The 25,310-nt window shown below is 45.1% G+C and overlaps 1 protein-coding gene across 4 annotated transcripts in view; it reads right to left on the reverse strand.

The window, feature by feature from the left end:
* Window positions 1-24,391, reverse strand: part of APBA1 (amyloid beta precursor protein binding family A member 1) — a 195,404-nt gene extending 171,013 nt beyond the window's left edge. For 3 of the 4 annotated variants that reach the window (XM_045840610.1, XM_045840609.1, XM_045840606.1), the window contains exon 1: window positions 24,162-24,371. The gene's annotated coding sequence lies outside the window, so the exon portion shown is untranslated. Of the gene's footprint in view, window positions 1-24,161 lie in introns of all 4 variants that reach the window. The other variant, XM_045840607.1, reaches the window with a different exon arrangement.
* Window positions 24,392-25,310: the final 919 nt, after the last annotated feature.

Here is a 25,310-nt window from a genome sequence, read left to right on the forward strand (position 1 = left end):
GATCAACCAAAGTTCAAAGCTGCCCCATGGGTCAGTGAGTCTCATTTTGAAAGCTGTGGTGCTTAGTTAGCATTATCTCTTGTCCAGACCTCCCCTAAGAGTTCTAGACTCCTATCCCCTAGTGCCCACCTTACACACCTCCTTGTGGGCCTCGTAGACACCTTAAAGTCAGTTTCTTCCCCACGCCCTGCCCACCCCACCAACGGAGTCATCTTCTGTTTTCCTTCCCTTGCTTCAGTGCCTGGAAACCCCACCCCTCCAGCAGCACAAAACAAAACCTGAGAGTCAGCCACGATGCCTGTTATTTCCCCACCTCCTACACCCAGTCCACCCGCAACTACTGGTGGCTTTACCTACTAAACAGCTTTCCAGTCCATCCATTGCTCCCAGCTCTTCTGCCAGCAGAGTTCCAAATCACCACCTCCCCCTTGCTGCTCTGGAATGGCCGTGAATATGAATTGCCTTCCAATTTGCAAAATGATTACAAATGTGCTCTTCCTTTGCTCTCTTTCCAACCTACTGCCATAGAAAATCACAAGTCTTATCGTGTCTTTCCTATATTTGAAACACAAATGGCTTCCTATTGTTCTCAGAATAAAGAGTGGACTGAGCTCCTGCCTGACCAGGCTCTGGCTGCGTGTTCAGCCAGCTGGCCCCCACTGTCCCCTCCAGATACTCCCTCCCCTTCCCAGGGCCTTGGTCCACCCTCCCCCTTTTGCCCGGAGTTATTCTTCTATTCCACCTCAATTGCTTCCTCCCATAGGGGAGCCCCTCCTGAGTGACCCCGACAGAATCACGTGCACCCTCACACTTCCTTCCCAGCACTTCCCAGCTGTATCGACAGCCATGGCATGTATGTGGATGGTGTGAGTACCTGCATCCTGTGCTCCAAAGCACCCCGAGGAAAGGGGTTCCATGGGCTCCACTCCCACCAACCCCCAGGCTTGCACAGGGTGGGCACATGGTCCATGCCCAGCAAGTGTGTGCAGAATGAACACAACCATGAAAGGAGTTAGTGCTCAGAATACCAGCACTAAGGCCTATCTCACTCTGGATTATTCTCTTCTCATTCAAGGTCAGTTTTTTGGGGCCTTGGAAGACATGGACAAACACAGGTTTCCCCCATTCCCCAGCAGATCTCCCCAGTGTGACCACGGGGATTAAAATGGAGGGACGGGGATATTCTTTCAATAAGACAGTGACAGCAGGTTAGCATCCCTGAAGCTTCTGATTAATGGGATCTGTTGAAGTAATAAAGATTTTAACTGCTACAGCTTCAATCTAAATTGAAGAAGTGTCTAGGAATCAAGAAAGCAGGAATGCTCTTCCCCACAATTCCTCCCCACCAACCCCGTGAATAAACAGAAAGATGAGAGGCAGAGTTGGAGGTCTGCGTGGTAGAGGAGCTCTGTGTGCGCAGGCTCTGGCCCTGGCTGCCCACTGACTTTGTGATCTGAGGTAAATCCCCACCTCTCTGTGGGCCTCAGTGCCCTGCTCAGTAAAATGAAGATAATACTAGCACACGTAGTTTCGTTGTGAGGGTTAAATAAACTAACATATGTTAAGTGCCTTGAGCCATGTCTTATGTTATGTACAGTGAATAATACGTCATTGTTTGCCATTTCATTGTTACTAGGTGTTTTTTAAAGCTGCTCTACAGTATTCTAGCTGATATATTAACTGATATGTTTTGGTCAAAATGGGAATGAATTAATGTTTACAACTATGACATTAAGAGTTAAAATGTGCCCTGGCTTGTTTTATTGTCCATCAAACTATTTTTAATGAAAATATTCTGAATGCATAGCCTTGTTGATTGAGATAAAACAACATGCCTGTCAGTGGATGGTTGTCGGCTTCTTAACAGAGTGTGGCGAAAGCAGTCCTCAAGTGTGCATGAGTAACCTGCTCAGTATCTGGTGAATTCACGAGCATAGGCCTCATTTACCTTTGATATATAAAGTAACAAATTTACACTCTGTTAACTGACCTAGACAATAAAATTAACCAGAAAAACAAACAAACAAACAAACCAACAAAACACATCTCTGCCTTAAAGGAGAACATGTATACCTACATCCATCCTTGAGTTGTCAAGAGTATATGTTAAGATTGCATCAAGTAGAAAGGTACTTATAAAAATAATTAAAATGTTTTTAACTAGCTATGCATTATCCAATGACCAAGGAATTCCACTCCTAAATATAGACCCAAGATACATGAAAGAAGACAGAAAGACATGTAAAGAAAATTCATAGCAGCTTTGTTCATAGAGCCAACAACGGGAAATAAGTCAGATGTCCATCAACAGAAGACTGGGTAAACAAATGGTCATGGATGTGCACAACTGAACACTGCACAGCACTGACAAGAACTACCGATGTGTGCAACACCATGGATACATCTCATAAATATTATGCCCAGTAAAAGAAGCAAGAAGCCCTGATCAGTGTGGCTCAGTTGGTTGAGTGTCATCCCATGGAGCTGAGGGGTTGCCAGTCTGATACCCAGTCAGGGCACATGCCAGGGTTGAGGGTTCAGTCCCTGGTTGGGGTGCATTTGAGAGGCAACCAATCAATGTCTGTCTCTCACACTGATGTTTCTCACCCTTTCTTTCTCCCTCCCTTCCCCTCTCTCTAAAAATAAATAAATTTTAAAAATGTAAAGAATCAAAAAAAAAGTACAAAGATATGTGATTAAGTTTAAGAATCATCAAACCTATCCCAGGCAAGGAAAAGTTAAAGGAGTTCATCATCACCAAAGCAATATTACAAGAAATATTAAAGGGATTTATTTACGAAGAAGAAAAAAAGATTAAAATATGAATAATAAAATGTTAATAACTACATATCTATCAATAATTACTTTAAATGAAAAGATATATATGTACATATATGTATCTCTACATTCATTTCAGCATTATTTACAATAGTGAAGATATGAAAGCAACCAAAGTGTCCATCAATAGACAAATGGCTAAAGAAGGGGTATATATATTAAAATATAATGAAATATTAGCCAGCCATAAAAAAGAGTGAAATCTTGCAATTTGCAACAATATGGAAGGACCTAGAGGGTGTTATGCTAAGTGAAATAAGTCAGACAGAGACAAATACCGTATGATCTCAATTATATGTGTAAGCTAAAAAAATAAATAAATAAACAAGCAAAATAGAAATAAACTCACAGATACAGAGAACATTATGATGGTTGCCAGATGGGAAGGGGTTTGGGGCGTGGGTGATTTCGGGGCAGGGATAAAGATGTGTAAACTGCCAGTTATGAAAAGTCACAGAGATGTAAAGTACACTAGAAAACATAGTTAATAATATTATAATAGCTATGTATGGTGTCATATGGGTACTGGAGTTACTGGGGTGATCATTTCATAAGTGACATAAATGCCTAATCACTATGATGTACACCTGAAACCAATATAATATTGTACATCAACTGTAACAATTATTTTAAAAATTATTTGAAAATGGAATCACCAAACCTAGCAAGCGATGACACAAGTCACAACAGTGGTCACCTCCATGCAGCAGGGACCTCGTCTAGACTGGGAAGTACAGGAGGGAACCTCCAGGTGCTGGCGATGTTCTAGATCCTGATTTGGGTGGTGGTTTCACAGGTCCATGCATGTAGAAAACTCGAGCTGTGCACTGATGAGGTGGGTACCTTATGCACTTTGCTGTGTGTGTTTCCCCACTGTTACAAAAGCATCTTTCCAGCTAGCACTTTAAACTGTGACTGACTGCACTTCAATCTGACATAACTGACTGCCATGTGAGTACTTCCTGTGTTGTTGGGAATTGGCAAAGGGCTGCCCCCCACACAACAAACCAAGTGTTACAGACTGAATAGTGTGCCCCCAAATTCGCATGCTGAAGCCCAAGGCCCTGATGCGAATGTATTTGGAGACGGCCTTTCATGAAGGAATCAAGGTTAAATGAAGTCATGAAGCTGCAACCCTGATCCAACACAACTGGTGTCCTTACAAGAAGAGAAAGAGGCACCAAGAATGTGCACCTGTGGCCCTGGCCTGGTAACTTGGTCCCAACACACCAAGATTGTGGGTTTGGTCTCCGGTCATACAAAAAGCAACCAATGAAGGCATAACTAAGTGGAAGAATAAATTGCTATTTCTCTCTTTCTCTCCCTTCCTCTCTCTATAAAATAAATAAAAATTAAAAAAAAATGTACACCTATGAGAAAAGATCATGTTAGGACACAGCAATTATGTGGCCACCTCTAAGCCTAGAGAGGCCTCAGGAGAAATCAAACCTGCTGACACCTTGACCTTGGCCTTCCAGCCTCCAGAACTGTGAAAAAATATAAAGTTTCTGCTGGATAAGCCACACAGTCTGCAATATTTTACATGGTAGCCTTAGCAAACTAATACACCAAAATAAAGAAGGATTCTACAAAAACCCCAGAAACTTAAGACAGTTCCTCGGCAGTTTAGGGAACCCAGGTGTTGCTATCTGACTCTTGTGAGAAATCTAAATGCCAGTCAGGGCTAGCAGGTCAGGGAGAGAGAGGGGGCCGTGTTTGCAGCAAAAGGCCCAGCAACTGCCAATGGTGGGTGTGTGTCTCCTGTGATCATAATGTGAGTTCCACAGAAGCAGCCTGCTTGAGCTGAAGGAGGTGAAGTTGAAAATGAGTTACCAACATGGCTTGAGCTAAATAGATGGTATGATACTTGGTTCTGACAATGATGTGGAAGCACCACAATTCCTGTAACCTGCTGTAGGGAGTGCAAATTGGTAAAACCACTTTGAAAAACTCTTTGGAGATATTGCTAATCCTGAACATACACCTATTCTGTGAGTCAGCAATTCCACTCCTACAGATATGAGTGCATATGTGCATCAAAATAAATGTGCAAAAGTGTTCACAGTGAAACAGCCTACGTGTCCTTCAACAGGAGAATGGACAAATAAACTCTGGATAGTCGCATCTGGATTACTAGACAGCAATGAAAAAGAAAGAACTACTAATAAACACAACACGGACGACTCTCTAATAGTATTGAACCAAGAGGTCTGACAAAAGGTTAAATGCTCTGATTCCATCTACACAGAGTTAAAAACAGGCACACTGCCACATGGTGATGACAGTCAGAGCAGTGGTCACATCTCAGGGTGCAGGTCAACAGTGACAGGGAAGGAACATGAGGGAGCGTGGGGGTGGAAGACAGGGAGCGGCGGGAACTGTTCTGTATCTTGATCCAAGTGCTAGCTATATGGGTTTTCAGATATGTGAAAATTCAACAATTATACACTTGAGATTTCTACTTTTCACTGAGTTCAAATCATATTGTAATTCTGAAAAATTAAAAATTAGGTGGGAGTGGGGAACTTTTATTATTACTCTGGGATGTATTAAGTGATTAATAGGCTGGATTGAACTTTTCACCATCTAAGAGTACCTGGGGAACCCAAAGGACTTGCTCTAGAATTTTTTATTCCAACAGGGAAGACAAGGCTGTGAAGTGGGTAGAAAGAATCCACGTGGGAAGAGCCAGGGATGGCGCTATGCGCAGCCTGAGCCCAGCCCGTCAGTACGCCTGCTACACACAGAGGGCAGCTGCTTTAATTTGAGATTCCTGGACAAGACAGTGCTTTTGGAGTTTGCCAAAGTTACTACTTAGGTTTCTGTTTACTGGTCCATTGCCGAGATTCACTCTGATGTAATAAGAGGAGAACCATGGTTCGTAGTGCTATATGCAGTCGATTCACCTGTGTCTGGTGTACTAGTCAAGGATGTTCAGCAACAAACAAGTCCTACTTAGCCCAAAGATATCCACAATAGCCACCTGCTCCCATTATGCAGATAATGTTTATAACGGATTGTAACTATTCCTTTTGGCTGACAGAGCACTTTGCTACTTAGATTATAGCTAATTCTCAACCACTGGCCTATTTCCATGAGGTTGCAGGAATATAACTGTTTAAGCATATATGTGCGTGTGTGCGCGTGTGTGTGTGTGTGCGTGTGTGTGTGTGTGTGTGTGTGTGTGTGTGTGTGGCTTCCTTTCCAGATTCTGCTTTGGCTTTTGTTTTGAGTGGTTAAAGGTGTCAAAACGACCACATGTACTTTTATCCTTTCCCTCGCAAGACCTCACTTAAATGCATTAAAAGGCATAGATAAGGTACAAACCCACAAAGAGAGATTTTTTTAGGATAAATCCACAAACAAGATATCTCACCAGATTTCTTTGGAACTAACTGGCCTGTAGAACCCCAGGGATGTAGCTCTAACAAAAGATGGGGGAGGAGAGGCTCTGGACACAGGAGAGTCACTCGCTGTGACCATGCCACCGGGGCCCAGCCCTCTGCTCCATGCAACACACACACGCCACCGGGCGCTCCTTGGGAGAAACACTGGCATCTGGGAATTCTCAGAGCAGCAAGTGCACAGCTCTCTGCCTGACCACCCCAAAGAAAAGCCCCTGGTCAGCTGGTGGATAGTGTCGGGGTCCTACCCAGATCTGCACCTGGCAACAGCCAGCACTGAAGGCTCTTTCTGGGAGGGCTGCACTAGCTTTGCCCTTTCATGTGAGGAGCCAGAAATACCTGAAGAGTTCCCCCACTACCCCACCTCCCACAATCCCTTTTCACCCCTAGGCCCTTACCCAATGATGGACCAGTGTGGAGTGTAAGACATGGGTCCCAGTGACTCAGGTGGAGACACCCCTGAGGCTGGCTTCCAGAGCAGAGCTCCTCCTCAGGACTTGGAGGTCACACCATTTAAAAATTAAACTTATTGGGATACAGGTTTCCAGTGATTCCCACACTCCCTTCCAAGGTGCCCCCAGCAGCCGATCTTAATAAAGTAGAGCCCACACACACCGACCCTCTTCTCAGCATCTGCTCTGGCAAGCGCAGCCTCAGGCTTCTAGGAACCATGCCAACAACACAGACCTCCAGGCGGCTTCAGTGCCACAGCCCACGTGAATGGACAAGCAACAATGGCCAGACATTCGCTGAAAACCTCCACCAGGGAAGGGAGTGACCCACATAAGCCACATGAAGTGAACAAACCCATATAACTCTCCCAAATGAAAGAAAGAAAGGGGGGGGTGGTAAGAAAGGGGAAAATTAGATCAGAAGGGAGGAAAGGTAAGATTCACTGTGCAGATAATATCATGAGCAAAACCTTAATCATCTGCCCTCATAGGCACAGTCTCTCAACTTCAAGGGGAGCCTCATTCCACACAAGAACCTGCGGACAGATGGTTAATCACCTCCCCACCACCCTGCAGTTCTTGGGCAAGCCTGCCCCCCATCCCCGCTCCCTCTGCCTCCACCCACGAACAGGAATTTTGAAGACAGTCTTCACACCGCCAGTGAGTATGTTGTGTCTCACCTGGAGCCTCTCAGACATAATAAGACACCGCACCCTGAGCCCCTCAGGCCCCATTCTTCCCCAGCCGGGCTCCCAACGCCTCACAAGACTCCCCCCACCCCAGCTTTGGGAGGAAAAGGGGGGTGCATCTTATAGTCCACATGTAGCTTTACATTTACATTGGTGAAATGTTATGTTATGTTATTAAATGTTTTACCACATTTTTTTCCTACATTCCTCCTCTAAAACCTAGGTGCGTCTTATGGTCTGAAAAACATGGTACATGTAACATGCACTCCTAAACTGGCTTAACATCCCATCTGCCAGGCTGGAGAGCCTCTACCGAGAGTGGCAACAGTGTATGCCCAGTCTGAAGCACACTTTGTAAACTTCTTTTACACCAGCTGTGTATCTTTTCCCCCGGCAGATTAATATATTTTGTCAGACTAGAAAAGTCAAGAGCTTATTTGAAAGCTGACTTAATTGTTCCCTTAACAAATTTTAATAAGGGTTATATACTATTAATGATTTGGGCTCCAGTTTTCTAGCATATTCCTTTCCTCTCACCCCTTAAATACACACACACAGGCACACACATAATTTTCTCATGACAGAACACAGAGAAACACGTTCATCATAGAACATTTGGAAAAATAACACATCCTCACGCCACTGTAATTCTATCATCCAGTTACTGTTTACTTCATTTTGAGAAGAACACTTTAAAATTATATATTTCCTAATAACTCTATTCCCTGGCTTATACTTAGTAAGAAGTAAAAAGGGAGATGAGCTCAAGTCTTTGCTCTTCAGAGACATGGGTGACTCCCTGATACACGCCGGGGAAGGGCGTGCATCAGAGAGAGACGTGGTGCAAAGATGAGGTACAGCATGTATACCACGTCCTGCTCATTCACAGCCAAGCGCACAGAGTTCTGGCCCGGAGTCCAGTTCCCGGGAGAGCGCGACACAGGCAGGGCTGCTGGCAGCGGAGGCAGAAAAGCTCTGCAGCCCCCAGAGCTCCCGCGGTGACAGAAAGCCCCGGGACCACAGCTGAACGTTTGGCCACTTCAGTTACTCTCTAATGGCCCCTTTTATGACAAAATGTTGGTTTTGTTTCTCCCTTCTTTCATCCGTGCAATTTTGTCCCTTTGAGGGTTAATGGGAAGGGAGAGTGGGAGTGGGAGTTCACTGGGTGGGGGGAACTTTAAAGCATGAATCTTAAAGCCCTTAAATTTCTTTACAAAATGTTAACTCAACCCATCCCCAAGGGTTTACTAGAGAATAGGCAGACTTTCTATTAAAGATGGAGAAAAAAGACACATAGAAAAGCAACAGATTTTCTTATCTCCATTAATTTAACAAATATGTATTCCACATATACTATATATGTGTATGGGTTTGTATGTGGACACTAGCTATATGCTATTATCCTTCTCGGTGCTAAAGGGGATTTAAAAACAGGGAGGTGCGGCCCTGGCTGGGTGGTTCAGTTGGCTGGAGCACCTTCCTGCACACCAAAGTTTGCGGCATTTGTGTCGGTTGCAGGTTCGAGCACAGGAGGCAGCCAATCAATGCTTCTATCTCTCTCTCTCTCCCTCCCTCCCCTCTTCCTCTCTCTCTCAAGTCAATAAACATATCCTCGGGTGAGGAATTAAACAGATGTAAGTGGGGATGTATATTTTGGAAGGGAGAGATGGAAGAGAATGGGCAGCATTGCGGTATCTGAAGTGAACTATGGCTGCTTTCGAACAAGGGGCACAAAGTGCTGTGAGTGTTTACACCAGGGGTCAGCGAACTCAGGCCCGTGAGTCACATCTGGTCCAGCATCTGCTTTTGTACTGACCGGGAGTTGGGAGTGACTTTTACATTTATAAATAGATGGTTGGGGGGGAATTTAAAAGAGGAATCAAAATTTGTGGCATGAGAAAGTCCTGTGGAATTCAAATTTCAGTGTCCATAAATAAAGTTTTTAGAATGCAGCCATGCTATTTACTACCTGGCCCTATACAGAAAAAGTTTGCAGACCCCTGCTTTAGAGGAGGGAGCCATCACTGCTGCCCAGGCTCACGATGAAGGAAGGGACTCATCTATCTTACTTTCCTATAGCCCTTCATATCTCATTGGACACTCCCGCCCTCTGCAGCTCCATGTGGGAAGAGACAGAACAGGTTTCACCATCCCTCCTTTTACAACAAGGGAAACTGAGGCTTGGCCCCCTCTAGAGACTTGTTTGTTGTTGGCAGCTAATCAGCGGCAGTGCCTTGTTACAATGGCCCTGAGCCTGCCCCTCACGGTGTCGAGACTGGAAAGAAGTCAGTTCAGCGGTAACACACACAGACTGACACCCCCTCTGGGACAGGGGCACCAGCTGGTGGGGGCAGCGGGTGGCTGCTGTGGGGCCCCAGGACAAAAGGGGGCTCGAGCACCAGGAGCGGTGGGGCCTGTTCCTTTCTCTGGGCCCTTTAGTAACTGGGAGGACCTCTGAGAGCCTCAAAGTCCTATTTGCAACGCCTTTTCCTGCTATAGTTTTGAAGAGTAAATGGAATCATAATGAGAAGCAAGTGAGTCAGCTGTGTGGAGTATTTAGCACAGTGCTGGCACTTTATACTTGTGATGTTAACCTGCTTCCATTCACTGGACTAGGAACCTGCTGAGGCTTTAAAACAAGAATTGATATGTCTTACCTCAGACAAGTAGCAAGCCATAAAGGATGTCCTCATACCTGAACACGAGATTGGGTTAGACCTTCACACTAATACTGTGGAAACATTCCACCTGCGAAACAAATTCTAGCCCCTTCAGGACAAAATTTCGCTAGGTATCAGCTCAGGAAAAAAGATTCCTGTGCTTTCAAGTGATTTGGAATGTAAATTGTACACTGGGCATGAAGACTATTTTCACATTTGGGAAGAAATCCATTGGGTTAAAATTGAGAACTAGGCAATTGAACTGAACGTCTGCAAGTCCCAGGTCTGGGGGTGGAGTCTGGGGAAAGAGGCGGGGAGGGAGAAGGACAGGAAGGGACTGTGAGGAGAGAGATTAGCAGACCAGTGACTAATCAGTCTGGTGATGAGGTCAGGGCCCAGCAACTGGGCACAATTTACGAAGCCCCAGAAAAGCTGAAACAGAGGGTCCTTGCGATTTTAATTATATTTAATTTAAATCCTAGCTCCCATCTTATGGGTGCAGACACCAGGCACTAATAAATATCAGTTTGTCCAGGACTTGCAGGCCACTAACCAAATAGTGAAAGACATCCACCCAGAGGTCCCTCACTCCTGCACCTTGCTGACCACCTTGTCTGTTGGGTTACTGTGCTGGATTTAAAAGATGCTTTCTTTTGCATACCTCTGAGTCCTGAGTGTCGGGAGCTGTTTGCTTTTGAATGGGAGCACCCAGACTCTAAAGTTAAGGACAGTACTGCCAGACACTTCACTCCCATGGGATCGCGCGCAAACTCCCCCGGCCTGTTTAGAGAGCCTTTAGCCAGAGACTTAAGGGAGCACCAGCTGAATGGTGATGCAATGCTCCAATATGTGGATGACCTTCTCATCAGTCTCAGCAAAGAAGCTTCTGACAAAAAGAAGCTTCTAACCTTAAACTCCTTGGCTGAATGGGGATATAAAGTTTCCCAAAATAAAGCCCCAATATCTAAGCCCTCTGTGATAATTTTGGATTTGAATTATCTCGAGGACAAACAAAATTGCTCCCAGACAGGAGGGAAGCCCTAGCGAGGGGGGCAATGCCCACCACCGCCCAACAGCAAAGGAATGGCTGGTTCTGGTAAGATATGGATTCCAGACTTTGGCTTACTCACAAAACCATTATATGAGACACTGAAAGGAATGAATCAAGAGCCTTTGACTTGGACTGTGGGATGCCAAAAGGCCTTCCAGACTATTAAGGAAAAGTTACTGATGGCCCCTGCCGAGGCCCTACGGACTTAAGAAAGCCCTTTGATTTGTCTGTGCATGAAAGACAAGGAATAGGACTGGGTGTCTTGATCCGGAACCTAGGAAATATTAAAAAGCCAGTGACCTACTTCTCAAAACAGCTGGACATGGCTACTCAGGGATGGCTGGTTTGTCTAAGGGCCACAACAGCTATCTATGACCTTCCGCAGGAAGCTGGGGAGTTCGCCCTGGGGCAGCACGCCACAGTGCATTCTCTACCCTGTGTGTTGCCCTTACTAGGGCAAAAGGGAGAATACCAGCTGGGAAAATACCAGGCAATCCTCTGAGACAATCCCAACGTCATTCTCAAGACTATTGCTACTCTAAGCCCACCCCACTTACCCCGGGGCCAGAGGGACTGAAACATGACTGTATGTCAGTAACTGAACCAGTCTGTCCTAGTTGACCAGAGCTGACTGACTGACCGCTGAAGAATCCGCATCTTGAGATGTTAATGGACGGAAGCAGCCTCGTGAACACGGAACACAGGAAGCCAGAAGGCAAGAGATATCAGGTCTCCTAAAGGCAGTTATGAAACCTGAGGAGGTTGCCGTCATACACTGCCCAGGTCGTCAGAAGACTGACGGCTCAATCTCCCAGGGAAATAATAAAGCGGATCAAGCTACTGCCCAACTGGTGGCTCAAACTAAAGTCCTCATCCCTCTGGTAGGAGCTCTTATTTATTACATGGACTTGAAGCTAGTCCGGCCTGAAGATGCTTCAGAAGATTTAGAAAGGAAGAAAGGGCAAAAGAACCGGGCTATTTGACTCACCAGAAAGAGGGGTGGATTAGCAATGAACAGGGATCATTCTAATCCTGAAACACCTGATGGAGGAAACAGTCAGCTCCATCCACCAGGTCACCCATTAAGGACGGGATGCCATGCTCCAATAGATGCAGAAATACATTACTGGGCTGTATTTGCAAACAACTGTTCAAATGGTAATTCAGAAATTCATATGTGTGCCAGAAAGAACCCTAAAACAGGACCTCACCCAGAAGTCAGAGCGGTCCAGAGCTGTGGATTAGGACCTACAGAAAAATGGTTGGCAAACTGACTTCACTACGATGCCCCAAACAACGGGAAATTATCGATCTCTAATAGTGTTTGCACATCGTTTCGCACACAGGATGGGTCCAAGCATTCCCATGCACATCAGAGAAGACCTCAAAAGTAACGAAAGCCTTAGTAAAAGAAATCACGCCTAGACATGGACTGCCCTCCATGATTCAAAGTGACAGGAGGAGCGCCTTTCAGCCACAGTGACCCAGGACATTTCTCAGCTTTCGGGAATACAAAAGAAATTTCACACTTCCTGGAGGGAAAATGGGCAGATGAACCACACTTTAAAGAAAACCATCGCTAACCTTTGCCAAGAAACTGTCCTAAAATGGGTAAGATATTGGTTATTGCTCTGCTTAGGATGAGAGGAGCTCAAAGAATCAGAATTCAACTCAGTCCTTATGGAATATCAGATGGAATGCCCTTCCTATGTTTTAGAAAAAATCTTAGAAATGCTGATGACCTAAAGATCAAAGAATTAGACACTGTAAGGTAGTCCTTGAGATTAACTTTAACTGCTGTTCATAAATTTTCTTCTAACAGGATGAAGTACTCCACAGATGCCCCATTACAACATTTCAACCACAGAGACTGAGTACGTGTAAAACCCTGGAAAAAAATAAATATCCTAATGACCAACTTGAACTTTAAGTGGGTGGGACCTTATCAGATTTTACTAACCACTCATTCTTCTGTTAAACTATTGGGTTGGCCAAAGAGTCCATTATTATTATTTTTTCTATGATGGCTCTAGTAGTGATCAGTTGTTTATAACTTTATTCAAAACAATTTTAAAAAAATTGTATGGTGACAGCTGTCATATAAGTGTGAATTTTAATAAAAACGTGTCAAAATTGGTGAATTTTCATGTAGCCATTTTAGTATTGAAGATGGAAGAAGATACACAGCATTTTCAGTATATTATGCTTTATTATTTCAAGAAAGGTAAAAACACACTGAAATGCAAAAAAAAAAAAGATCTGTGCAGTGTATGGAGAAGGTGCTGTGACTGATCAAACATGTCAAAAATGGTTTGTAAAGTTTCTTGTACTACTGCCACTTTGGTCAAATAATTCTTTGCTGTGGGGCTGTCTTATGCATTGGAAGATGTTTAGCAGTACCTCTGGCCTCTCCCCACTAGAAGCCAATAGCAGGAGATAGCCAACATACTCAAAGTATCCAAATCAATAAAGTTATTGGTTAAAATGAAAAATGTGTTATTTTATGGAAAAAAAACATAATGGATGTTTTGGCTAACCAATAGAAGGAGTTAAGCCCTGGATTCACAACTCTCAAGTTAATCTGGCTCCAAATTTATGACATAACATCCAAGTGACCATATCATCAGAACCACTGCTCAACCACCTGAGTATCCCTGCAAGCCCATCTCAGATCATAGGATACTCTTCAGAAAGAAATCGCCTGAAAAACCAAACTAGACTTCAACAAAATGAAGAAAATCCTCTGTCTGACATCCAAGATCATTGTTTTCTAATTTCTAGCTTCTTGTTTCAATTTCCACCTGTCACAGGTAATGCCTTCCTATGGTGGGCTGCCACCTGTGCAAAGATACATAACCAGCTGACTGCTGGGTCTGGGGACCACTGCCTATGTCTAGGGCCGGAGGAATGCCTTGGATCATACACCCATTCAACATCTCAGACTGGGAATGATGGATGGAGCAAGTCACCAAAATAAGTCGGGGTTCCTTTCCTCCCTCCACATTCAGGGGGACACATGCCCTACTCTGACAAGAATATTGTATATGCACACATGCTTATGAGGCCAGTGTTACTGGTCTGTTAAGCCACACAGACCCAGCAGTCAAGTGGTTAGGTATTTTCTGGTGTACAGCCATAGGCCAAGTTTGGAATGTTTCCTATGGGGATGCATTCACCTACTGGCTCAATACTCTTCCCAGCCACTAAGGAATGTCCATATTAGTTTTGCATCTTTGTGGTACTGGGATACTAATTGGGTGCTGCTGCCTTTACAATTGTTGCCCAAGGGAAGCTAAAATTAGCAACCTGATGATCATTCAAACCTTGACCGGTGGCTTGACCCAAGAATATTTTCAATTACATGTGAAACAGTTTCATTCCTCTAACCCCCGTACTGTGTTCCTTCTTCGCAGGAAGCAGCTACAGCAGGCATCCCCCTCTCTCCCTCAAAGCTGAGGAGTGATCAAAAAGAAAGGAAGGAATTAAAACCAAGGGCCTTTATGATTTTGGTCAAATTTAGTTTTAAAACCTAGCTCTAGAAATCACCTCTTTCTGCCCCCTCTTCCTCTCTCTGTCTCTCTGTCTCTGTCTCTGTCTCTCTCTGCCGCTCAGAGACCTAGCCTGTTCCCCAGATAATCAGCAACCCCCATGGCAATGGAAGAGAGGAGCCTGGACTTGACTACTGGTCACGGAGTCCAGACATCTGAAAGGCTGAAGATCACATCTTGTCCTCAGTTAGGTTTCAGTTCCTGAGCCCCAAGATGGAGGATCCTTGGCTACTTTCCCATGAGACCAGACAGAAGGATGCTGGAAAAAACCTCAAAGCTGTCCTTAGGACCTGAGTAGATGATTCATTACCATTAAGTTACCTCTGACCAATCAGCTCCCAGCACCAGCCCTAACTCTGAACCTACGGTGTCTTGTGATTTTGTTCTATATAATCTGCAACCTACATGTCATTGGGAGTTGGTTGGTCTGGAACGCAAGCTCCCAGTCTCTATATTGGCCAACAAATGTTAAACTAATTTTTTTATTTCTATACTACGAACTCTTGCTTGTGCATTTCTTTGGGCCAGCGTGTGCTGGCAGAAGGGCCCAAGGAAAAACATTGGGCTTCAGTTAACAAAACCACTAGATTTAAGAACTGATCCACTCACCTTTCTCTACTTTCCATTTTCCACACTCATGACTTCTTCTTTTGGAAATATAATATTTACTCAAAATAAAGTTTCCTCTTAGGATTATTGTGACATTGTACACCCGCACCACCAAATATCCCAATATGCTAAGAGTGTGAAACAAGAGGGGAAAACCTTCGGACACGAAACCGTTTACACCACAGGGAAACAAGCACGCTCCGGGCGACTGCAGTGCCAGGAAACGGTGTTTTCAGACTGCGTGTCAAGACTCATTCACCGGTGCTGAAATGGGTTTAGTGGATCGGCAGCCATGCAGAATAGAAAATATGGGACTGTATTACATATAAAGAGAACAAGTGGTTTTGAAATTTTTGATTCAGTGGTATGTTGTGTGTGTGTGCATGTGTGTCTGTTTACATACACTTGTCTCTGTTGCTCGGATATGGTGTAAATTGTGTTCTCATTAGGGATCATGAAATTTAAAAGCCTCCAAAGTAGAGAATGACCCACTTTAGGAATGTTCAGTATAAAAATCCTCCTTCAGTGAACAGCCACATTAAGGGGTAACTATTCCTGTTAAGTGCAATTTCTTTAAATGACAAGCTCTTCCTCTGCACTTGAGATATACTAAATCTTACAGGAAAAAAAGGCTTTATGCATTCTTGTTTAGTATACCACTTCTATAAAATAAGGTGTACCTGTTCATTAATACAGAATTGATCTCAAGTTACAAAATTTATTAAAGTCAGAAACTAAATGATTACAGTATTCAGAATGATGGTTAATCACTTCCTTTATGAAATAAACAATTGCTGTGTTTTTCACACTAATCAATCCACGTGGGGTAGAAGAGGAGGAGGCTGCAGAGGAAATTTAGTGGGCGGGAATGGTTCTTACCACCACACTTCAACAACCTCCCACGATCAATTTGCATATATAAAAAATGACAGATTTCTATTTCCCCCCAAATTCTATTTCATAAAAAGAAAGTTGCCTTATATTTCCAAATCCATATAAAGCCTCCCATTTTACAAGGCATTCTCTCAATTTCTTTTTTCTAAATGCCAAAACCTATTATCTCCAAGATGACAGGAATTGAAATCAAGCAATTCATTAATGCTGGATGTGATGGCAACTGATTTTAAAGGAAGAAACTATGTCCAAAACACATTACCTGGAAAGACCCAAGATTTCATGAACAGGGGAGGTCTGTTTCCAAGGTTACTTGAGAACTATTTGGAGAAGATAACCTGAAACAACCTCAATCCATCCGAGATAGGGATGCTTATGGAGGTCACATGATTGAAATAGGATAGATGAATGAATGAATAAAGAAGGTCAAGACTTTAACACCAGCTTATGTAAATATTCCTTGCCAACTGTTTGTAGTAGATGTCCTTGTACAAGTCACACAGTACTGCTGGGTTGTGCAGATCATGAATATATGCACCTATAGGAAGAAAATTAAAAAAAAACTATTATTTTTATGTTATGTGAATGAGCACACAGTGCTTGGAATAAAGTTTGTGGTGGCAGCATCACACAGAAATTCAAGAAGAATAATATTTCAAACGAGTTAGAAATAAATATGCCAAAAATAGCCTAATAATGAAAAAACTCTTATGTCAAAGAAGTATGTGAAACATTTGAGTAAATGACTTCATAAAATGTAAAAGTAGAAGGATGTAATATTTCTAAATTAATTTTATATGATGTGATTTTTAATACATGCAAGTAAACTGATAAAGTAAATATAAGTAGACATTTCAGTCTTTATATCCTGAGAATGTATATTTCTAGTTGATATAAAACCTTTTTTAAACCATCTCATTGGAAATTGGGGACCACTTTATAATTGAGGGTACCGTATTCATGGGTATAGATGGCAAGCTGCATTCAAGATTACTGAGGATTGTCAACAGCTGGCGCGTGAGTGAACTGAACTGGAGGTAACTGTTGCAATACATAAAAATCCCTAAATTAAAATACCCATAACTACTACCAAGCCAGTTCTCACCTGTTAAGATGTCCTTTCGGATATCTCTGAGCCATGTGAATCAGAGGCTGCTGGTGTCCTGCCCCGTGTCCCCTCGGCCCACTTCTGAGTTCCCCTATAGCTCTGATGGGGACTGTACAGTCCCCAACACACTGACAGCTTTCCCAGCCCTAGTAGTTTCCCTCTCTGCCATCTACCCAGGAGCTCTCGCTGATGCCTCTGGAGATTGCTGGGGCTAACGGCAGCCCTAAAGTGCTGGGAATTGTGTGCCCTCAGCATTAAATGGTGCATAAACATCCCACTTTACCTACTGCTTGGTGGACAGTTGTAAATTCATTCCACATGAGACCTGCAGAACCAATCCTCCATTGCTCACAATGGTAATCTGCTCACTAGCCTTCCTCTTACTGGCTTTCTTTCCTTTTCTGTCTCATTTTTTCTACCCTCTCACTTATGTTTCTTGGAGTTACCTCCCAAATAAACTACTTGTCTCAGGCCCTGCATACATAAATTACTTTAGCATCATATGGGGATTTTGTGTGCTCTTTGAAAAACAACTATCTGCAGAAATCAAGGTAAAATAGCTTTACCCTCATTCTTAACACCTGGATTACTTAGATCTTTGGAAATGTCTCATCCATTCCTTTCAATAAGTGATTGATGAACCTGTACTGATGCAAAAAGTGTTTCTGTTGCACGGTATACCCAGATGAACAAAACATAGTTCTGGCCTCAAGGACCTTATGCTTAAGAATGGGACATGAAATATGGAGGAAGGAATCTCCTGTAACTGAAGGAGATTCAGACAACAGAAGAGTGATGTGGTGCTTCTGAAAGAGAGCCTACTTCCAGCTGACTGATGTTTCATCACTGCCCAGACGACAGCCACTCTTCCAGTTTTCTAACCTGAACGTTTGACTGAGGATCTAGCATCTTTTCATAAGCTCAGCACTGACACACACAGCACACACAAGTCAGCCCCCAAATGGTATGTGGTGCTAGAGCCCTGGGCCACTGATTTCATCCCAAAAGGCAAATCATCACATTGCTCCCTCAGTGACTGCTCTCCAACTATCAGGTGTCATAGGACATGGCCAGGTGAAGCAAGGAAACCCATGAGGCTTCTCTGCTCTTCCTGATCATACCAAGCATGTTTCTACCTCAGGCCCTTTGCTCTTGACATTCTGTATAGAAGGTCCTTCCCCCAGTTACCTGCACCGCTCGCTCCTTCGTATCTTCAGGCTCTCTCTGCTCCAGGCCTTCCTTGGCCACCCCGTAGCATCATCTCCTACATTGCCACATTCTGTTGCCTTCTCTGCTTTATTCTTCATAGCACTCACCGCCACCTGACATATGTTTGCTTATTTCTTTTTAAATCTCCTTCCACTAAAAGATCAATGGTAGTAGGGATTAACCTCCTCCCGTGCATGCTTCCTGCACCCTGTTGTATCCTCTGTACCTAAAAGAGTACATTCGCCCAGAGAAGGTGCTCAATGAACATCTGTTGGAAGGACGCATAAGTGGTTTCATACTTAGAAACTTAAAATCATCACTCACCACACTTGAACTTCCGTAAACTCGTCTAGATTCATTACAAAGCCCCTGACTCAAGGGCCTAAAGTATACACAATTATTTTGTGGAAAAAAAATTGTTTTGGTAAAGCTACAACCTATGTAGCAGGTGTGAATAAATAAAATCACTTAATTCTATCATAAACTTGAGTGGGCCATGGGATGTAAATTATTAAATGTCCACAATGTAAATAAGAAATCCTGAAATTTTAGACTTAGAAACTATACCTACCTTACTTTAGAAAACAAACTCACTCTTGTATCCATGTGAAAATATTTATTGAGTGCTTCTGATAGGTACAGTGTTGGGTGAAGTGCTATATTTAATTTTTCTTTTGAAACATTGACTTTTCACTGTAAAGCCATATCCTGCTGTTACAGACAGGGAAAACAACTTTTGTAAATCACACTTATGCTTTTCCCCCCATTATTTTACCATAAGCTTTATTTATTTAAGTCAGCAATCCCTAAGAGAGAATAGTCACAGGAAATACTCCACAGGTAGAATCTTTTACTCAGCTAAGTTTAAAGATAAATATCTCTTTTTTCATTGGATTTAAGGGAAGGAGGAACCACAAATAACACTTAGCAACATTTAATGCTCACTGTCACAAAAATCACACAAGCAGTTGTCGAACCCTAATTACACAGGGCTAATTGGTTCCAGCGGAAATTTATGCTCTCCAAGTGCAGGAGACCCTCGTAGTTGGGTGATAATCTTTTATTCACCCTTAATTGATTCACTGCTACATTTCCACAGTACACCTTCCAAGCCTTTGTTATTCTACTCACATGCTCACCTTTCACTTTATACTTAGAACAGCGGTTCCCAGCCTCTGTGGCACCAGAGACCAGTTTCTCGTGGAAGACAATGTTTCCAGGGACCAGGGTTGAGGGGATAGTTCCCAGATGATTCCAGTGCATTACTTTCAAGCTCACATCCTGCTGTGCGGCCCGGTTCCTAACAGGCCTGGACTGGTACCAGTTCGTGGCCTGGGGGTGGGAGACCCCTGACCTAGAACACTGGGGCCAAATTCCTTTCGTTCTATGTCAGAATTCCCGTGCTTCTGTCTCAAGAGTCTTTCCTTGGCCTTCATCCAGTACGCTGCCATCTTCTCAAAGATGCCATTTCATCAGGTGAGTCTTTCCCTTACACTTTCAATCCCTGCCCTTCAATAGATTTTTCTCCTCTGCTTTAATGTAGGTTTGAGACTTCCTATCCTGAAAACATTACTTTCCCTCTACTACACCATTGCTTTGACACAGCAACCTCTCTCCTCCTTTATCATCTGGCTTATTAACAAAGAAGTCTGCCTTCACTGGTGTCCACGTACATCATTCCCCTCTCTTCAACCCTCACAGCCTGGCTGCCACTTCCACCTACCGCCAAGATGACCAGGGAAAGCCAGGCATCAAAGCCAGAGGCGTTTCCTTCGTTGTACCCCACCCCCACAGGGAGTGCTGTAAGAGCGACAGGTGACTGTAGCTCCCCTCATCTTTCCTAGCTCCCATGACACCATACTGCTGCTACCATTTTCCTCCAGCTGCCCATTTCATATTGTTCTCCTCTCTTTCTCTCTTTCCCTCCAACATACAGACACCCCTCAAGGAGCCTATCTTAATCTTTTGCTTCTTCTTGCTTTATTTTCTTTATTGGCCTGTCCTGAGACACAAAATTGCTCCTAAGTGATGACTTACTAATCTCTCTTTGTAGCTGCACCCTCTCTTCAAAGACTGACACTCGTATTCTAGTCCCTTCATTTGGACAAACCTGTCATGCCCAAATGAAGCTTCTTTTTCCTCCTCTTTCTCATTCTCCTCTGAACCTTCTGCCAATGACCCAATCATGCTCTCAGCTGAGCCTGACAATGACCTTCGACTTCCTTGCTAAGGGTTCAGATTATTCCTGCACCCTGTCTCTTGAGTCTGTCTCTTTCTCTTCACTCCCATTGCCTCATTTCCTCTTACCCCTAATTTGACTACAGTCTGTTTGGTCTCGCTACTGCCAGTCTTTTCTCATTTCATTGCATTCAACACAATGCTGTAAGGTCATCACTGTAAAGCACAGACCTGATCCTGTCAACACTCCTCCTCAGAAACCTTCCACGGCTCCCTGGTACCTACTGAGTAAAATCTGCATACAAGGTGCTCCACAACCTTGAAAGAACCTCTCTTACTACCTCTCTCATTACAGCTCGTGGCATTCCCTGTGCTCCAGTCAAAGCACGCCAGTCTTTGTTCTCGGTGCAGGCACACACCTTTCCACCACTAAGTCTTTGCTACATGGTCCTCCCCAAGGGTGCCCCTTCTTCCCTGCCAGCCCCAATACCACCTGTATAAATCCAGCTCCACTTCTCTTTCATGTAACCTTCCCTAATTCTTCCACTTCAAGTTACTGGTGTATCTGGTGAACTCCCACAGCACTGCAGAAATATGGCTTTCTCAGCATTCAACCATTTTCCACCATTGTTATAGTGAGCTACATACACCATGCTCTGTCTCCCCTTCCAGACCATGAACTTCCTCTGGGCAAGATCTAAGACTCCTGATTCTTCAAATCACCAGGTCTCCCAGTATTTCCCAATCCCTATCCAAAGGCATATAGTGCTTGAGATGTGATAAGCAATTAACAAATATTTGTAAGTTAATGATGGTAACTCAAAGGGTTAACTATGGATTTTAGGCTTGAAACTATCTCAGGTTTAGCAACAATCAACTTTTCCTTATAGAATACAATTCCCATCTCCCCCATAGTTTATTCCTTTTGGCCCCAAAGATCAGTTTTCAAATGTCTTTTATCTCCAAGTCTTCTGAAAAACAACTTTTTTAAGAGATGCAATAATGAAATAGAAAAGCATTAATGCTACTTTAACTGAAGACAACACATCCATCAAAACAAGTGGCCGATGGCAGGCTCAGGCACACAACTGCACACCAGCGTGAGTTACAGGATCCACACAACCACGAATGACCTCACCCATCCAATCTTTGGAAAAGCCAGGCACTGCATTTTACAATGATCACATTTGCGTTAGAAAGGAAATCACCAATTCCTGAGTCATCAATTGTGCTGTTGTATAATTCTTCTTTTCCTAAACAGTTTATTTACCTCGGTGATTCCTAATATTCTTAAACTTTCTTGTAAGATATTTATATAGGAAATTTACACGCAAATATAAAGACAACTTCTTTACCAAAAAAAAAAAACACCCTCTTAGAGTGCCTTTTAAATTCCTTAAGTACTTTTCCGAGAAAGAAATTGGCACAGCTAATAAGAGAGCAAAGAACTAAGATTCAAAATTCATTTTTATAAATCCACCCTTAAATCTTGGACAAGCCCCAACAGCCTCACATTAAAATTTTGGAAGGCTTGACTTGAAGGACACAGGGGAGTTTGAAGCCCACAGCTCCAAGAGCATCTACTCTGTACATTTTCATTCATTAACAGAGGATAAACGGGAAGAAAAGAACATACACGGATAACCCTAGTTTTATTCTTTTCAGTGCAACAACAATATCGTGCAGCGATTGCTAACCCCAAACAAAATTTTTTAAAAACTCCAAGAAAGAAACCTTTGGTGCCAAGGTGCTGTGTGTTTACTTGTGTAGCTGTGACTGCTACAAAGAGGACAGGGGCAGCCAGTTTGGACTGTGACAGCAATGCAGTAGAATTTCAGGTGTTCTAGTTCAAACGTGTTCTAAGCAGGTTAATCTAGTCACACCGCATTTTAATAAAGAAGTATCAATATATTGAGTTAAAGGCACACTCATTTCTACAAATACCACAGGAGAAATACAGGCGCTGGGAAGTCACACTGCAGTAGACATACATACGAATATGCTATCTCCATTCCTTCCTCCCTACCCAATGCCACCCAAGCCTATCTTTATTACGCAGAGACAATTAAACAGCTACAGACTCTAGATGCAGTTCTCTGTCCTGGTTCCCACTAGGTGACTTATCGACAGCCTGACATTTGCCAAATTCCTCATCAGCAGGCTACATGGGCTGGGAAAGCAGGCTTCACCAACCAGGGACCCCATCTCCTTGGGTCTTGGGGGATTTCAGTTTCCGAATGATACATGGTACCACCTAGCCATTGTGGAAGCTGGGAGAGTGGATGTCTCTGGCAAGAGAAATAAAGTATCCCTTTTCCTAAGGAAAATGCCCTGCCGATCTGATGATGACCGATAGAGTACCAAATATTTCTCTGTATGATCCCATTCTTTCTAATTAGCGCCCCCCACCATGGAATCTCTCGCTTCACCCCTCCAGAGTTCATTCTGCAAGGACCAGCACAAAGACCACCCATTCTTCAGCCATTAGTTTCCCGCGTTTAAATGTGGAATGGGAAGGTGTAGTTGACATTCAAAGTTGTGAGGATTAAGAAAGGAACGTGGCCATTAAAGACCCTTCTCTTCCAAGTCAGACAAGAGATAAACAATAGAAACTGCAGAGTCAGGGCGGCTAAGACCCTTCCAGAGGAGAGAAGTGTCACAGGATGGAGGCTCCCTTCAAAACCAGGGACGCCAGCAAGCGCAGAAGGGGTAACCGTTCCCCTGTTTCCCTGCCATGTGCCCAAAGCCACATGCGCGCTTTCACATCCCCATGTCAAGAGGCCAGAGAAAGGGGAAGTAATAACCTCTACACCCGGCCATCCACATGCAAGAGCGGAACAGAGACTGTACTCAGACTTTCAGGGGCAAAATTACAGACACTGTCCCACAGCCAGCGGTGACGGCAAGTCGGGGCACCCGCAGATCTCTCGGTTTAGAGCGCAGTTTGGGGAGCGTGCATGCAACCACACGAGTATACACAACCTGAGGAGTACACATTCCTACACGGGATTTTACAAATCTGCCCCTACCCCACTGACTCCCTCCACACTCACACACTAAGTGCATCCTGCCCACTTGGCCGTTGCCTTCACCACATTCTCTCTCCCAGAGAGTCTGCGGAGAGATGAGGGATCCTAGCCCGGATTCCTGGAAATGTCATTCCCCAACGCCTTCAGTCCACCACCCCCAATCCCCTTGGCTGTACCTTTTACACACACACACAGTCTGACTATGTCTGTCATCACGCCTGCCCGCTGCCCCCAAAGCCCCGCATCTCAGCGCACACCGGACACCAGGCGTCCCTACCTTCTACTCCCCCTTCCCCCGCCCCGCTGGCTCGATGGCTAAAGGAATTGGCCCCTGGATGTCGCCGGCAGTCCTCGCTCATCGGCACTGTTGTTCCATGCAGCCCCTTGCACCCGGGAACACCCTTCGATGAGGATGGCGAGGACCCGGGCTCCGTCAGGGGTAGCATCACCGCCGGGCACCCCCATTCACCCGCCCCTCCCTGGCGGTGGTACCTTGCCTGACAGCTGGGTCTGCGGGTCCGCGGGCCCGCGGGAGCAGGCGGCGCTAATGACAGCGCCGGTGCCAAGCCTGGGAATAAAGCTCCGCTCCAGGCGCTCCTACCTCCAGCGCCACCATCTTCTCCCGCCGCCGCCGCCGCAGCTGCCGCCGCCGCCGCCGGGACCGCAGCCGCCCTCGCCCGGCTCCGGCTAGGGCTCCGCAGCCGCCGCTCGGGCCCCTCCCGTCCGCGGCCCCACCCCCTTCTCCCCACCCTCCCGCCCCTCGTGACGCGAGCGGGGGCCGAGCCGCCCGGCCTGCGCGGGAGGGTGCGCGGGGAAGCGCGCGCGCACACGCTGCGTGCGAGTAGCGCCCCTGCCTCCCACGCCCACCCGCGTGCGCGCAGCGCGAGCCCGACGTCGCGGGGCGGTGTCCTGGGTGGAGCGTCGGCTTCATCTGCGGTGCGGGTGGGCGAGAGGGGCCTCGGTACCTCTCGCCGCCGGTCGCACCCGGGCCAGTGCCTGAGCTCCTGGCCCCTGCTCCGGCCCCAGGCGGGGCGCGAGGGGCGGGAAAGGCAGTTGCATCCCGAGGGGACTGAACGGGACGTCCACCCTCCTGGGCCGAAGCCTAAGGGGGTCCCTGGTTTCTCAATGAGCAGCTGTGGCCAACCTCTGTGCGCAGAAACAGGCCACGTTGAAGGACCACAGAGCCTGGCAGCCGCGTCGCCTCCTGCGGAGTGTTCCCTAAGCACAGTGACTTGCGAGCTTTCCCGCTTCCCAGTCTCCTTAAATACTGCCTGCACCTCCTAGCCTGGCGACAATAAGAACACCCTTAGAATTGAGGATCGACTGTGACTCTGGAACGCGCTGCAGTCCTGAGATTTTGCCGCTAGGGGGCAAGCGTCTTGGGTTTGCAGCCTTCGAGGGGAACTGCCCAGTCTTGAGGGTAAAAAGCAGAAAGCCTCTGGATTATGATGCCAGGAAATGATCGACCTGGTTTTTCTGCCCGCTTCTCAGTTCTGGCTAATCAGAACTTAAAGTGTATTTGAGCCTGGCTTAAGACATCAGCCCTAAACATGGCTGGGGCAGCGGCGGGGAGGAGGACGTGAGGCAGGGGAACCTTTGCAGCAGGGACCAGGTGGCAGGTGCTGTGCCTTAATGAAAAGC

The sequence above is a fragment of the Phyllostomus hastatus genome, unplaced genomic scaffold, assembly GCF_019186645.2.
Source record: "Phyllostomus hastatus isolate PE091 unplaced genomic scaffold, TTU_PhHast_1.1 phas_contig_34, whole genome shotgun sequence".
Classification (NCBI taxonomy): Eukaryota; Metazoa; Chordata; class Mammalia; order Chiroptera; family Phyllostomidae; genus Phyllostomus; species Phyllostomus hastatus.